The 14,948-nt window shown below is 38.5% G+C and overlaps 1 protein-coding gene across 4 annotated transcripts in view; it reads left to right on the top strand.

Moving 5' to 3' along the window:
- The window catches only part of Exoc6b (exocyst complex component 6B), a 491,948-nt gene that overhangs the window by 301,689 nt on the left and 175,311 nt on the right, over positions 1–14,948 (top strand). The window lies entirely within an intron of this gene.

The following is a 14,948-nucleotide window of genomic DNA, read 5'->3' as shown; positions in this document are numbered from 1 at the left end:
GCGCGTGCGCCCACATGCCTATGTGTACACATGCGCATGAGTGTATGTGATAGTGTGTAGTTGGGTAATGGAGGGTGTACTAATTATATTTAAACAGTAATGAATTTTTGGAATGGAGTTATTACTGGACTTTTTTCTTGTTGACCAAGGTGGCTTTGCCTGTTTTTGTGAGGTATACTGAATGACCATCATAGTGTTGTCTAGGTAGTTTGTTAACTGTTATCATGTCCCTTGAGATGACAGATGAAGCAGGTACACAAGCATTTTCCTCAGGCTCCAGTTATTAATTTACTGTTGAATGTATATTTATGTATTTTGCATGCTTAGCATCAGAGCACATTTTTCTTTTCTTTTTTCATTATTTTTAAAATTTTAACTTAGTTATGTTTCTTTCCTTTCCTACCTAAACTCCCTTGTTGTAGAATATTATTTTAAGATGTGTTACATTTGTTTGTGTTGTGAAACATTTGTTTAATGATGCAAAGATATGTTGCATTTCTTTATTTTGCATTTGTTTAACTCTGTGAAGCTGTGATTCTTTACCTGTCTAAAATACCTGATGGTCTAATAAAGAGCTGAATGGCCAATAGTGAGGCAGGAGAAAGGATAGGTGGAGCTGGCAGGCAGAGAGAATAAATGGAAGGAGAAATCTGGGAGCAAAAGAAATAACAGCAAGGGAGAAGGAAAGGAGGATACAAGGGACTAGTCACCCAGTCACACAGCCAGCCATGGAGTAAGAGTGAAAGTAAGATTACAGAAGTGAGAGAAAGGTAAAAGGTAGATGGGATAATTTAAGAAAAGCTAGTAAGAAACAAGCCAAGCTATGGCCCATCATTTATAATTAAGGATAAACCTCCATGTGTGATTTATTTGGGAACTGGGTGGTGGCCCCCCAAAAGACCAATGACTAAATGGTAAAAGGGGGGAAAAAGCAACACCACTTTGATGTACCAATGTGGGCTGAATTTTCTTGTAGGTCCTGAGAAAATTGAAAAAAAAAAAAGAAAAGAAAAAGGACACTAAGAAGTGCTGATATTCAGCCTATTGCACTAAATAGAAAGGGCAAGCTAAGTAAAAACTGCTTATGGCAATGCAGGTACCTATTTCCTGCAGCTAGGAAGATTGAATGCACCTTGGACCTGGCTGTGAGTTTTAGGCTTGACTTGCATGACCCCAGAAGCAGGTGGAGTCAGCCACCAAAGTCGTGCAGAGGTCTGTGGCACTTAGTAGTTTTAAAGTTTGCTCACATAGTCAAAAAAGACTAGAGCTAATGGAGTAAAAAAGGTCCAGATGGGCTGGGTGGTGGTGGTGCACACCTTTAATCCTAGCACTTGGGAGGCAGAGCCAAGTTGATCTCTGTGAGTTCAAGGCCAGCCTGGTCTACAGATCGAGATCCATGACAGGCACGAAAACTACACAGAGAAACCGTGTGTCGGGAGAGAAAAAAAAAAAGGTCTAGACAGAAAAAACAAAAACAAAAACAACCATCTAAACAGGTTACAGTGTGTTTAACAATGTATGTACACTTAAGAAGAAAAAGAACAAGAGAACAAGGAGAGGAGGACACAAGAGGCCAGCCACCAAATCACTCAGCCAGACACAGAATAAGAGTGAAAGTAAGATATACAGAAGTGAAATGAAAAAAGCACAGAGACAAAAGGTAGATGGGATATTTTAAAGTTAAGAAAAGCTGACAAGGAACAAGCCAAACTAAGGCCAGGCATTTATTATTAAGAATAAGCCTCTGTGTGTAATTTATTTGGAAGCTGGGTGATAGGTTCCCAAGAGAGTAAGCGTAAAACACACCCAATAACACACACCCCCATAAACTCCTCTCCACTCTCATTCAAATTCATGGCCTCTTTTTTTCATTAGTTGTTTTCGCATGCATATATACATAAATGTATTTGTATATACATATATTGTGGTGGTTTAAATAAAAATGGCTCCCATAGATTCATGTATTTGAATGGTTAGTTACCATGAGTGACACTCTGTGAAAGGACTAGAAGGATTAGGAAATATGGCCTTGTTGGAGGAAGTTTGTTACTGGAGGTGGACTTTGAGGTTTCAAAAGCCCATGCCAAGCCTCGAGTCTCTCTCTTGGCTTACAGATAAGGATGTAGTTCTCAGGTACTGCTCCAGCATCATGCCTGTCTGTAACTCTGCTCCCTACCTTTATGATAATGGACTACTCTTTGAAACTATAAGCAAGTCTTCAATTAAATGTTTTTTCTTTAAGAGTTGCAGTATTCATGGTGTCTCTTCAAAGCAACAGAACAGTAACTTACATAGAAGTTGGTACTAGGGAGCAGAATATGGCTGTAATAGGTCTGGCCATGGTTCTTACTGGCAGAATGTAGACTTTGAGACTTTGGATTAGGAAAGCAGTTGGACCCTGTAAGTGGGGCTTAATGGGCCGTATTAGTGGGAGCATGAAAGATAGTGGTGCTGAGAACAGTGCAAATTAAGATAGCTGGCTCTGGCTCTAGAGGTTTCATAGAGAAAGAATATTAGTAAGTGGCCTAGAGACCATACTTCTGATATTTTGGCAAAGAATGTGGCTGGGTTTTGCTCTTGTCCAAAAAATTGCCTGAGACTAAATTGAAGTATTTTGGATTAATAGGTTTGGCAGAGGAGATTTCAAGTATAGTATTTTCAGTGTAGTATTGATTGTGTTGTATGGTTATTAGTAATCATTCTTATGCAGATCTCTGATGAAAAGGAGCAAGCTGGAAAAAGAGAAATACAAAAATGTATAGTTTGAAGAGAAAAAGAACAACAGGAAGTATAATGAAGCTAAGTCCAGTGCTCAAAGAGTTAAAAAGTTTAAAGGAAAGCCTGATGCTAAATGGAATAAAGTGCATGGTAACCTCAGGGAGGGACCCCATTCCTGGTACTAAAATCTGTATTAGGGTTCGCTGGAGGAACATAACTCATAGATTACACACACACACACACACACACACACACACACACACACACACACACACACACACACACACACACATTTGGTTATAGGCTGTGATCCCAGTAGTTTAACAATGGCTTTCTACCAATGGGTGGTCCAAGAATTCAGTATTTATTCAGTCCACAAAGGTGAATCTCAGCTGGCCTTCAGTATGCATTTGAAATCTCAAAATGTAGACTCTAATGCCAACCAATAAAAGAATGGACTTGCTAGTGAGAGTGAGAGCAAACAGGCAGAGAGAGCAAGGTTCCTTCTTCCATGTCCTTTATATAGGCTGCCGCCAGAAAATGTTGTCCAGATTAAAGGTGGATCTTCCCACCTCAAAAGTTCTGGATTAAAGGTGGATCTTCCCACCTCAAAGCTGGGGATTCTAAGTAGGTCTTCTCACTTCAAATGATGTAATTAAGAAAAAAATCCCTCACAGGTTTGCTCAGTCATTTGGATTTTAATTCATTCCAGATAGAGTCAAGTTGACATCCAAGAATAGCTATCACATATATCCTAAATACACCTTGTTGAGTCCATATCCTGTAACACTTATGTATGTTTTTATGGCTGATCACTTGGCTCTGGACAACAGAGCATATGTTTAAGAGTTTACTTTTGAAGCTTGGTGGTAGTGGTGCACAATTTTAATCCCAGCCGTGAGGAGGCATAGGAAAGTAGATCTCTGTGAGTTTAAGACCAACCTGGTCTACAGAATGAGTTCTAGCCAGGGCTACACAGAGAAACTCTGTCTTTAAAAACCGATATATATATATATATATATATATATATATATATATATATATAGAGAGAGAGAGAGAGAGAGAGAGAGAGAGAGAGAGAGAGAAATTATCTTAATTATTCTGATAGCTACCTCTTACAAGTCCTGGAGAAAGATTGGGGTGTGGTATTGTCTCAAGTAGCAGAGCTGGGGGTAAAGGACCCTGGTTTTGCTTTCTGTGTACTGTCAATGTGTGAGTATGACTCAGGGCCAAATCTGCCCTAACTGCTGCTGTAGTGCTTCATGGGGCATGCTCTCAGTTGGTGTCCCAATGCGGTGCTGCCTTTCCCTGGCCTTTCCCTACCTAGAAATAGGCTCAATAGAAAGTTATTTCTATTCTTCCCATTGGAAGAAACTCTTCTAAAACTCACATTTTCCTTTTCATTCTGTTTAACTTTATGAACTACTGACACTTCTAGACTTACCGAGTACTTGTCCACTGAGGAATTATCACTGCCTCTTGTGGAGAATTGTCTTTGTAACTATTAAGACTTTCCCAAGAGGGAGGCAGGGAGTTGGCGCAGCAGGGAAAGCATTTGCTCTGCCCTGTAAGAGTTCCAGTCTCCAGAACTCACTGAAGCTCTGTTGCCGATGTCCAGTTACAGATTCAAGGAATCTCGGAGGCAAGCTGGCTAATTAGAGTAACCAAAATGGTAAACTCTGGGATCAGTAAGAGACATTGCTCCAATATAATAAGGTAGATAATCATGGAAAGACACTTGGCATCAACTTTTGGCTTCCACATGCACACTCACACATTCAAACATACATACTATATATATATATATATATATATATTTCCCCAGTGGTACCCTATTTTCTCTTTTTGTTAAGCAAAGATGTTCCTCTCAAATCAAATTAGTATTGCTTATCTAGCACATCCAGAACTTAGGTACCCTGAGCCCTTGTCCCATGTTTTTATCATCTCGTGTTACTGCTACTGCCCTTTAATATATTTATTCCATTCACATCCGTCAAATCTCATTTCAAAGACTACTCTCTGGAGCCTTTTCTAGTTCTAACCATTACCTAGATGGGGCATCTTCCTTTGTAGGCACTTCTTATCTGGAAGAGCCCATTTCTACCTTGGGTAGATATGTTAGCTCTGTGTCTGAGTCAGGAAGAGTAAGGGTGGTAACTAGAAAGTGGATGTTGTTCTCCAGCTGCTTTCCTGCTCTCAGTCATCCCAGTGACTGAAGACAGAAGCCTCCCCACTAGAGAAGTGTGGGTAATATGTGCGAGTGATGGCAATGTGAACTCAGGAGGGAATGTGCAAGGGACATGGTCAGGATTTAACTAGAGTGATCTGATGGTAAGTGTTCCTCTATATCATCTTACTGATTATTGCTGCCTGGGGATAAGACCTGGTGTTGTTCATCAGTGTCTATGGATAGCAGTGCTTTGTGTTAATGGCACACAAGATTTTGTGAATTTTATTTGCTTTAAATTATAAATTATATGACTTTTGCTCAGGTATTAAAAACTATTTTTTAGGTCTTATATGTCATTAAAAGTAATTTGATTATTAAAAAGAAAAGTCATAAGTTACTATGCTGAGATAAAGAAAAAAACAAAACATTGGGTAAAAATTCTAATTTCTCTCCTTACATATTTTCGTAAGTTTCCACAAACAAATATTTTTCAAATGACAGAATTTTTTATTGGTAAAATGCTTTTCATTAACATACTACTTTGTAATATTCAAACTTTGTGTACCTTACATTATCTCATATGTCTTCTTAAAACAACCTGTGTGATAAATTGGCAATCTATTTTCTCTATTTGTCAAATGGAGAAACTAAAGCCTAAACTGATCTTGCCCAGGTTCAAGAAGGAACTGATAGTCTTCTATTTTGCATAATAGTGACTACCTACCATTTGAGAATATACTACATACCAAGTCTTCCATGAAGTACCATAATTTAAATGCCTTTTCTCTATGGGATTTCTTGGGTTTCTATTTAATATTAGCATATAAAATTTTAGTCATTATTAATCCAACATTTCCCAATAGGGAAAATAAATTATAGTAATGTCACTGTAAAGTATGAACTCACTCAGGCAATGAGGAGATTTTGTGTGTGTGTGTGTGTGTGTGTGTGTGTGTGTGTGTGTGTGTGTGTTACTTGTTAGTGTGTTACTTATTTTTAACTGCTGTAACTTCTTATGTGGAAAGTCTCTCATCTGGCAATAATGATTATCTAAGTGGACCCACTCCCTATGGCTTTCTGTGGAACAAAATAGGGAAAGTTCCAGGGTCCTCATGAGACAAGCAGGCCTCATAGCCCTTAGGATACAATAACATTTTTTCTTCAGATTAATTATATGGCGAGAACCAATGTCCAAGGAATTTTCTTTTCTTTGATGGGGAGAAATAACAGATTTGCTAATGATATCTCTGCCTTGCAAGAAATTGATTTATATTTCCTGTTTCTGCACTTTAAACTTTAGGTTATTTGAACTATCCAGGGTACATTGAGCAACAGATTAGCTCCTTGTCAGTGTGGTGCTAGGCTTCCAAGTTTAATCACTTAAGTCCCTTCGAGGGTTTGTGTTTCTTTACAGGGGCTTATGTGTGTTGGGCTATTACTTAGCAGTTTTTCCCAAGAAAACTCCTGTTACTAGTAGTAGTTTCTGGTAGTGTACAGCCAGGAGTCTTTGGCCTCTTCAGTGATAAGGTCTTTTGAATCATACGCTTTTCTTATAATTCCTTTAAAAGAATCTGTCTAATCCTGTCTTTGGTGATGAGATAAGGCAGCAAATCAGCATAATATGAAGTTTTAAGGAGTAAAATCCTGTAGCTGTACTTTGTGTTAGATAAGCAGCTTCCTTGAGCAGGTCCAGGGAGTATAGCATGGGTGAGATAAGCTCGGCCACTTTAGTGTCACTGCTGAGGACTGGAGCACTGGGGCGCTCTTCATGGCCAGGGCTCTGGGTGGTATTTGAGAACAGAACAGTAGGGTCAACGTTACTGATACAAGTAAAGAAGTAATTAAAAACCTTAACTGTGCACGTAGGTCTGTAAACTATAATACTGTTCATCTAAATAGCACATATTTGTGAATCTTCTTATGTGAATTTTACATTATATCCTTGGAAATATTTCTGATATGATGTCGAAAAGCAGAACAAGATTTTATAAATGGATTACAAGTGAGATCCCTCAAAGTGTAATATAGTTGGAAAATCTACATGAAGTATAAAAAAGGTAGACAGTTGTATTGGTTGCATAATTTCGTATTTTTCTTCAAAACTATAAGCATTGTGTGTGTGTGTGTTTGTGTGTGTGTGTGTGTGTGTGTGTGTGTGTGTGTGTGTAAAATTTATTCTTTGTTTGTTTTGCGACTGGATCTCACTATGTCATCATCTCGGGCTTCAACTTCCAGGTGTCTACCTGCTTCTGTTGGAATGCACCACCCACACCTGGATTATATATTTTTATTCTTGGAATTCAAATATTTACATACTCACATTTTTGAAAGTTACAGATTTTTATAGTCCTACTCATTTCATATTTTCTTTTACTCATACATCATTTGACTGAAAAGGGGAAAATATCTACATTTTCAATTCCAGGTTTTAGCCTCCTTCGTTTATCCCATTACTGTCTACAAAGTAGACACAACAGGCTTAGATAGAGACAAATTAAACATTGTTTAAGATGCTGTAAACAATGTATGTTGAAATGGGATTCAAATAAAGTTTTTCTGGTTCCTGTGGATTTGAAGTCCATTCTCTTTTTGTTTTGCAGACAAATTGCCTTTCACTAATATGTAAAGGCCTGAAAGATGTTTGGAGCCTGTGTGGTGATGCGGGATTGGGGTCCTAGTAGAGTCTAGAGGAGGGACTTAGAAACCTGATCTGTGGTATAGTGACTGACCGCTGAGGTGTGTGGTGACGTGGGTGAGGCCTTGGCAGAGTTCTCCTCATGGTCACTCTCCAGTGTAACTTGCAGCTGTCCTAGGTTGTCCCTCACAACCCTTCAGAAAGCAGTGACTTCAGTCGAGTGTATCTGTTTACTGTGTGCAGGAATTCTATGTATGTGTGGCCTGGGGCTGCTCCTTCTCCTTAGGATCACTTCTTACCTCCTTTTCTAACTTCTCCTGTTCTTAAAATATAATTCAAGGCCCATTTTCCCCATAAGTCTTTCCCAATCCCTCCCTTTCTTCTTTATAATCCATATATACTTCAGGGGGTGATTTTTAATGTTTTCTTCAGTGCTGGAAACAATATATTATCTTTTTCCCCCAGTAATTATCGGAGTTATAAATTCTTTGAGAAAATGTAGAATTTTTAATGTATCCAACATAGAGCAGCTACCCAACAAATGGCACAAGATCAGCTGTATCTTACCGGGAATACAGTTGGCTACCATCATTTGACATTTTCTATTTTGGTTACACCATTTCTTTGCCAACTTATTTTTGCCTTGCAATTCCGTTTCAATGAGAGGAGATTGGGAGAACACTGAACGGTACTACAGGTTCTCATGGAAGAAAATCTTGCTGCTGGGAATATTGCTGAAGGCCGTTCTAAACCTATGTTTTTGCCTGGTTGACAAGAGGCAAATGGGAGTGATCTGGTTAGCTCTAGGATGACAGCACACATACACGTGCTGCAGTGAGAGGCGCTTAAAGTTATGGGAACAGATTTGGCACATGCCACTGTTCAGCAGTTTTCTTGTTGTTTTCAGTTGGTTTTAATGTAGTTTAGTAAGTATTTTAACTTATCCAAACATGTAAGATGAACCATTAGAAATCAGCACAAGGTGTACTTTGCCCTGTGATCTCCTTTCTTGAATTAGCAGGTGAGCGCTCTTTGCACTTCAGCCCTTGTCTGTGCATGAGGTCCAAGCGCTTTTTAGGAAAAAAACTATCAAGGAAAAGAGATAAGAGAGGGATTTTTTTGCCCTGCAGTGCATCCCTGAAGCTATCATGTCATATTTTAAGAAGGGTTTGTATGAGGACATCTTCTTGCTATTTTTATAAAATGTAGGATAATCTGATTGCCTTTATAGAATTCTTGTAAATGAATGATTTATTGTCTTTATTCTAAAATGGTGAGAGAAAAAACAAAAAACAAGGAAGTTTGATATCATGTTTGCCTGCATGTGTTTTGTTGTACAGAATTTTTTGTTTGTTTGTTTTTGTTTTTTGTTTTTTGAGACAGGGTTTCTCTGTGTAGTTTTGGTGCCTGTTCTGGATCTCGCCCTGTAGCCCAGGCTGGCCTTGAACCTCACAGAGATCCACCTGGTTCTGCCTCCCGAGTGCTGGGATTAAAGGTGTATACCACCACTGCCCGGTGAGAAATATTTTTTTTTAAAGTTTCCTTTAACTGTTGTGTATCTCAGTAACTCCTATGGAATACAGTTTTAGGATTCAGAGTGGACGGGACCTTCAAATGGAAGGCAGTCCTTCATCAGACAAGTAGGCGCTAATTCTACCTCTCAGGAAATTTACTGTAAGCCCTTTGAAAGGGTGTCTCCTTCCATGCTTCTTTCCTAGATGTGTGCATAGATTCCCATTGGAATTGTGCATCATCCAAGGGATTTTTTTTTCCAAGACAATATTGTTAGTGTTATGTTGACCAACAGTATACATTTTTCTTGTTACATACCTCTTATGACCCTTGTAGTTAGTTTTAGTTGAGTCTCTCTTGGGCTGCAAAAATATATTATAGAGATTCAGCTGGATATTAAAGCTACAACTAGAAATTTCAAGGTATTTTTCTAGAGGCAAGCCATTTATTATGGAATACTTGGTGTTATCTAGTTTTTAATGATTCAGCTGTCTTCTGCTTTGAAATTCTTAAGCCTTCCCCTCCTCCCCAATGTGGGGTTTTTTGTTTGTTTGTTTTTTCTTTAACAAAAGATATTTTTTTATTGTGTGTGTATATATGTGTGTGTGTGTGGGGGGGTATGTACATGTTAGTGCAGGTGCCCACGGAGGTCAGAGGCATTGGATCTTCTGGAGCTGGAATTCCAGGTAGTTGAAAGCCATCTGACATGGTTGCTTGGAACCAAACAATGTAAGACGAATTGCTAAACGGTCTTATTAATAAAAAATATCCAGAGCCAGGTATTAGGGTGAATGCTGAAAGATCAGAGACACAGAACAAGTCACAGCCAACCACACCTTGCCATCTCCTCAGCTGATCTTGTTTCCTTAGACTGAAAGCCTTGAGTCCTTGACCAAATGGATCTCAGCTGAACTGTTTCTAAAAAGCCTCTAGTTCCTGGTCCTTATGCCTTATATACCTTTCTGCTTCCTGCCATCACTTCCTGGGATTAAAGGCATATGTCTTTCCCAAGCAAAACACGAGATCTCAAGTCCTAGGATAAAAGGCATGGGTTCTTCCCAAGCAAAGACATGAGATCTCAATTGCTGGGATTAAAGATGTGAGCCACCACACCTTGCTCTGTTTCTAGTGTGGCCTTGAACTCAGAGAGATCCAGATGGATCTCTGTATCTGGAGTGCTAGGATTGGGGTGTGTGCCACCACTCTCTTGCCTCTATGTCTAATCTAGTGGCTGTTCTGTTCTCTGACCCCAGATAAGTTTTATTAGGGTTCACAATATATTGGGGGACACAATATATCACCACAAAACTTAGATTCTCTTCAAGAGTAGTAAGCATTCAAGACCCCTGAGCTATCCCCATCCCAATATACTTTTAAATATATATATTGGTTTTTCGAGACAGGGTTTCTTTGTGTAGCTTTGCGCCTTTCCTGGAACTCACTTGGTAGCCCAGGCTGGCCTCGAACTCACAGAGATCCGCCTGCCTCTGCCTCCCAAGTGCTGGGATTAAAGGCGTGCGCCACCACCGCCCGGCTTTAAAAATATTTTTAAAACAGACCATCTTTTATAAAATAATTAGGAAATAACTTATGTCTTTTGAAAAAAACTAGAAATGTGACTGGAAATGAATAAATTTTAAGTGTATCTTCTGGTAAGTTTTCACAGATAGCTGGTGACCAGCACCCAAGGTCAAGGGCCAGAGCATCACTAGTTTCCCAGAAGACCCTTTCCATACTCTCTTAATAGTGTCCTCCAGGTCTGCATATGTCCTGTTGAGACAAAAAAATTCCCAGTTGGAAATCCTTTCTTTCCTGTCTGTTTATAATTTAAGACATCAAATACAGAACAGTTGGTAGCACTGGAATTCCTATAAGTAGTAGCCATGGGAGCTGCCCTTTGAGATGACTGAAAGTGTATACAGATGAATGAGTTTTTTTGCTAATATTATCTATATTCTGATACACTTATTTTAAAAATTATACCATTTTGTGGTGGTTTGAATGACAATGACCTTCATAGGCACATATTTGTATACTTGTTCTGCAGTTAGGGAAAGGTTTGGGAAGGGTTAGGGGATGCGACCTTGTTGGAGGAGGTATGTCCCTGCAGGAAACCTTTAAAGTTTCCAAAGATACTAGCCATTCCTAGTGTTCTCTTTGACCCCTGCTTGTCAGTCCACATGGGAACTCTTAGCTCTTCTGACTGCCATGTTTTTGATCTGCCATTGTGAACTCTAACCCACTGAAACTGTGAGCCAAATTACTTGCTTTCTTTTTTTAAATTTAATTTTATTTTATGTGCATTGGTGTTTTGCCTGCATATATGTCTGTGTGAAGGTGTCAGATTTCCTGGAACTGGAGTTACAGACAGTTGTGAGCTGCCATGTGGGTGCTAGGAATTGAATCCAGGTTTTCTGGAAGAACAGCCAGTACTCTTAACCTCTGAGCTGTCTCTCCATCCCACTTTCTTTCTTTTATAAGTTGCTTTTGTTGTGGTGTTTTGTCATAGCAATAGAAAAGTAACTGAGACACACTTCATGATTCTATATTAAATCATTACATATCCCTGACACTTTATTCATTTCTCATAAAAGCAAGACTTACTTGCTTTTCAGTAAAACTGGTTTAATAATCTTAAAATAATTTCAACTAAAAACTGTTTGGGGCCCAGAGAGTTGACTAAGTAGACAAAGCACTTACCTTGCAATCCAGGAAATGTTAATTTGACCTCTATAACCCATGTAAAGGTCAAAGGAGAGACTTTTCTCCACAAAGTTGTCCCCTGACCTCCATGTGCACTCTTCCACACATATATAAATAATAAAAATATTTTAGTCATTTCATATCTGTATCCTTTATCTACTCTTAACCTTTTGCATAAGGACAAGGATAATCCATGCAAAATGATTTATGCCCATTTGATGGAAAATACCCAGATTCTTTCTAACCATCTAATGGAAATATCAGGATATATGACTTCCATTGTAAGTTTTAGAAAATTTATTAGAAATTACCAGTTTCATAGAGAACCAAACAAATGGTCAAGATAACTTGCTTGGCTAGGTAGGCCTCAAAGCAATTATATTAATACATTATAATAAAACACTCAGTTTACCATAAAATTTAAATATTACTACCACAAATTGCTAAGTTCTATTATTGGATATCCTTTGGTTTGGTTTCATAATTTTTTTGAAAGTATCTGAAATTTATATAAAAATTGAAATTTGAGTACTCTAGAAATAATGTTTGACTAAGCTGATTATGTTGCTGAAATACCTTTGGAAAGGATGTGAAGATCCTAGAACATCTGCAACCTTCAGCCCTAATGAGACTCAAGAGTAGCTGTAGTTCCAGCTTATTCAGAATGGACTGTTTCTATATATTGGCAATCTTTGAACCAGACTAAAGTTGGATTTCAAAGTAGTGATATGTATACCCCCACTTTTAAGACCCTTTAGGATTTTCAACGTAAGTGAAAAAAATGCAGAAAGATGTAGAAATTACATTTAACCTGGAAATAGCTTTAGGAACCTCAGTGGTAAATAACAAATTGTGACTAGTTTTCATAATTCAGGGACTGAGGGACAATGAGATGGATCTCATGGAGGCTCATGTGGTTCCATCTTTAGCATCCAACCTAAGTATAGCACCTGACCCCTAGCCAATAAAATCATAATCCACTGTGATTTGGGAGTTGTTCATAATTGTAGTTGCAGTAAAGCTGAACTTGATTTCAGAATGGTGCATACTATTGTAATAAATACAATACACAGTACAACGGATAACTAAGATACCTGACATGGACTTTGTGGCTTAGCCACAAGCAGGTGGTTCCTATGATAAATATTTCCATGATATTGCCATCTGGGTTAACTGGAATTCAGGTCATTGGGTATATGGTTTCAGGCAAAGAATTTTGGAAATCAGTTATTACCAATGTTATTTATTTGGTTACTATCCATTTCATTTGATTAAGTATTACAGAACAGAAATGAGCCTAGAAAAAGAATTTGCTGCATTGAACCAGGATATAAAAGACATTTCCCATTGGGATATCTTAGGAATTTCAAGACATGAAAGGTTGAAACATGCAGCTGTCAGTTTCAACTGAATAAATACATAATTGAAAATTTATTTGAATGTACAAAAGCCCATTGTATATCAGCCATCTATCAAAGATGACATTAGAGCTAAAGCCAACAGAATTTAGTTAAAATTTTAGAATCAGTTGCAGTTCATACTCAGTAAATCCTTTCATCTGTTTGAAATGTCTCTGTAAGGGGTGTGGGGTGAGGAATGTGGGGGTAAACTGAGAGTAAAGCTCCCTCACACCCAGGAACCTGCAGCTAAATTTAAAGTAAGTCATGTCTCAAAGGAGTTCATGGATAAAGTTATTGAAATATGGCTGCAATCAAATAAATAAAAAGGGAAAGCCCATGAGAGCTGTACTAGCAATGACTGCATAGTATAGTTAATGGGGCTGTAGCTGGGGAGGATTTATTTCTTTTCAGCCTCCTGAGGACAGTAAGCAGCCTCAGAAAGGGCTCAGCCTTCTGAAGGGACAGAAATAAGAGGAGGATGGGGAGAAAAGTTATAGTGTAGAGAGAGGAAGAGAAAGGAAGGTGATCACATATTCCGTAATCCCTTGTTGGTAGGTCCAAAGATGATCAAATATAGCAAGTATCTTCCTGTCTTAGTTAGGTTTTTATTGCTGTGAAAAGATACCATGACTATGGCAACCCTTATAAAGAAAACATTTAATTGGTGTGGCTAGGTTATAGTTTCAGAGAGTCAGTCCATTATCATCATAGCAGAGAGCATAGCTGCGTATAGGCAGATGTGGTGCTGGAGCTGAGAGTCCTACATCTTGTCTCAAAGGCAACAGGAAGTTAACTGACAATCACACTGAGGGAAGCTTGAGCAAAAGAGACCACAAAGTCCTCCCCCACTTTGACATATATCCTTCAACAAGGCTGCGCCTCCCAGTGTCACTCCCTTTGGGGAACATTTCTTTCAAACCACCACAGGGGCCGTTTTCTTTCAAACCACCACACTTCCTAAGATATGGAAACAACAGTCTCAGAAACAATGAACTATAAAGGTTTTGAGAAGAATTTAAAGAATATCCCTGCATTGCAGCTTCTGGACAACAGAATTTCAGAATTCTAAGACACAAGTCACTGCTGTGTGTTGTTTTCATTCCTTTCAAATTTGAGATTTATTCCAGTTATTTTATTCCAACTCTGTTATAGTATATTTGTTATGTAGTAGGCAGTTCATGTACCTCTGGAATAAAAGAGGCTCCATCTTTATTTTAAATGAGTTGTATTTGGGTCTGGGGAGGTAGTAAAGTGGTAGAGAACACTTGTTTCTGCAAAGGACTCAGGTTCAGTTCCCAGCACCTACATGGCAGTTTACAGCCACCTGTAACTCCAGTTCTAATGGATCTGACACACTCTTCTAGCCTCCATTGCACCAGGCATACATGTGGTACACATACATACATGTAGGCCAAACACTCATACACAATAAAAACAATAAACCCACTGAAATCAAATTAAGTAAAACCTTTATTTTATAAATCTACTTTCATAAAATTTGCATAGAAATTTAAGGTTATCTGTCTTAGGGAGTAGGATGAGTACATCTTTTCTGCTAAAAACAAAGCAACTCCCCACCTCGAGCTACCAGTTATGTTGTTGAAAGACTAGTGTGAAGGAAAGACCGACAAGTTATGACCAACTTGCCAACAGTCTAGGCCTTTATTTGGGGGAAAATCTACAGAAGAGGTCTACATTAATACCAGAGTGTGTCCACTTACAAGCACTATAATTATAAGGCAAAAGGAGGCAGGAAAGAGGATTGAAAAGTTTACTTTATGGCCTGCAGTTGCCCATTGCTAGAAGTAAC

The sequence above is a fragment of the Peromyscus maniculatus genome, chromosome 3 (genome assembly GCF_049852395.1).
Source record: "Peromyscus maniculatus bairdii isolate BWxNUB_F1_BW_parent chromosome 3, HU_Pman_BW_mat_3.1, whole genome shotgun sequence".
NCBI classification, from domain to species: domain Eukaryota; kingdom Metazoa; phylum Chordata; class Mammalia; order Rodentia; family Cricetidae; genus Peromyscus; species Peromyscus maniculatus.
Note: the sequence above shows the minus strand (reverse complement) of the source record. Positions and strands in the feature narration are given on the sequence as shown.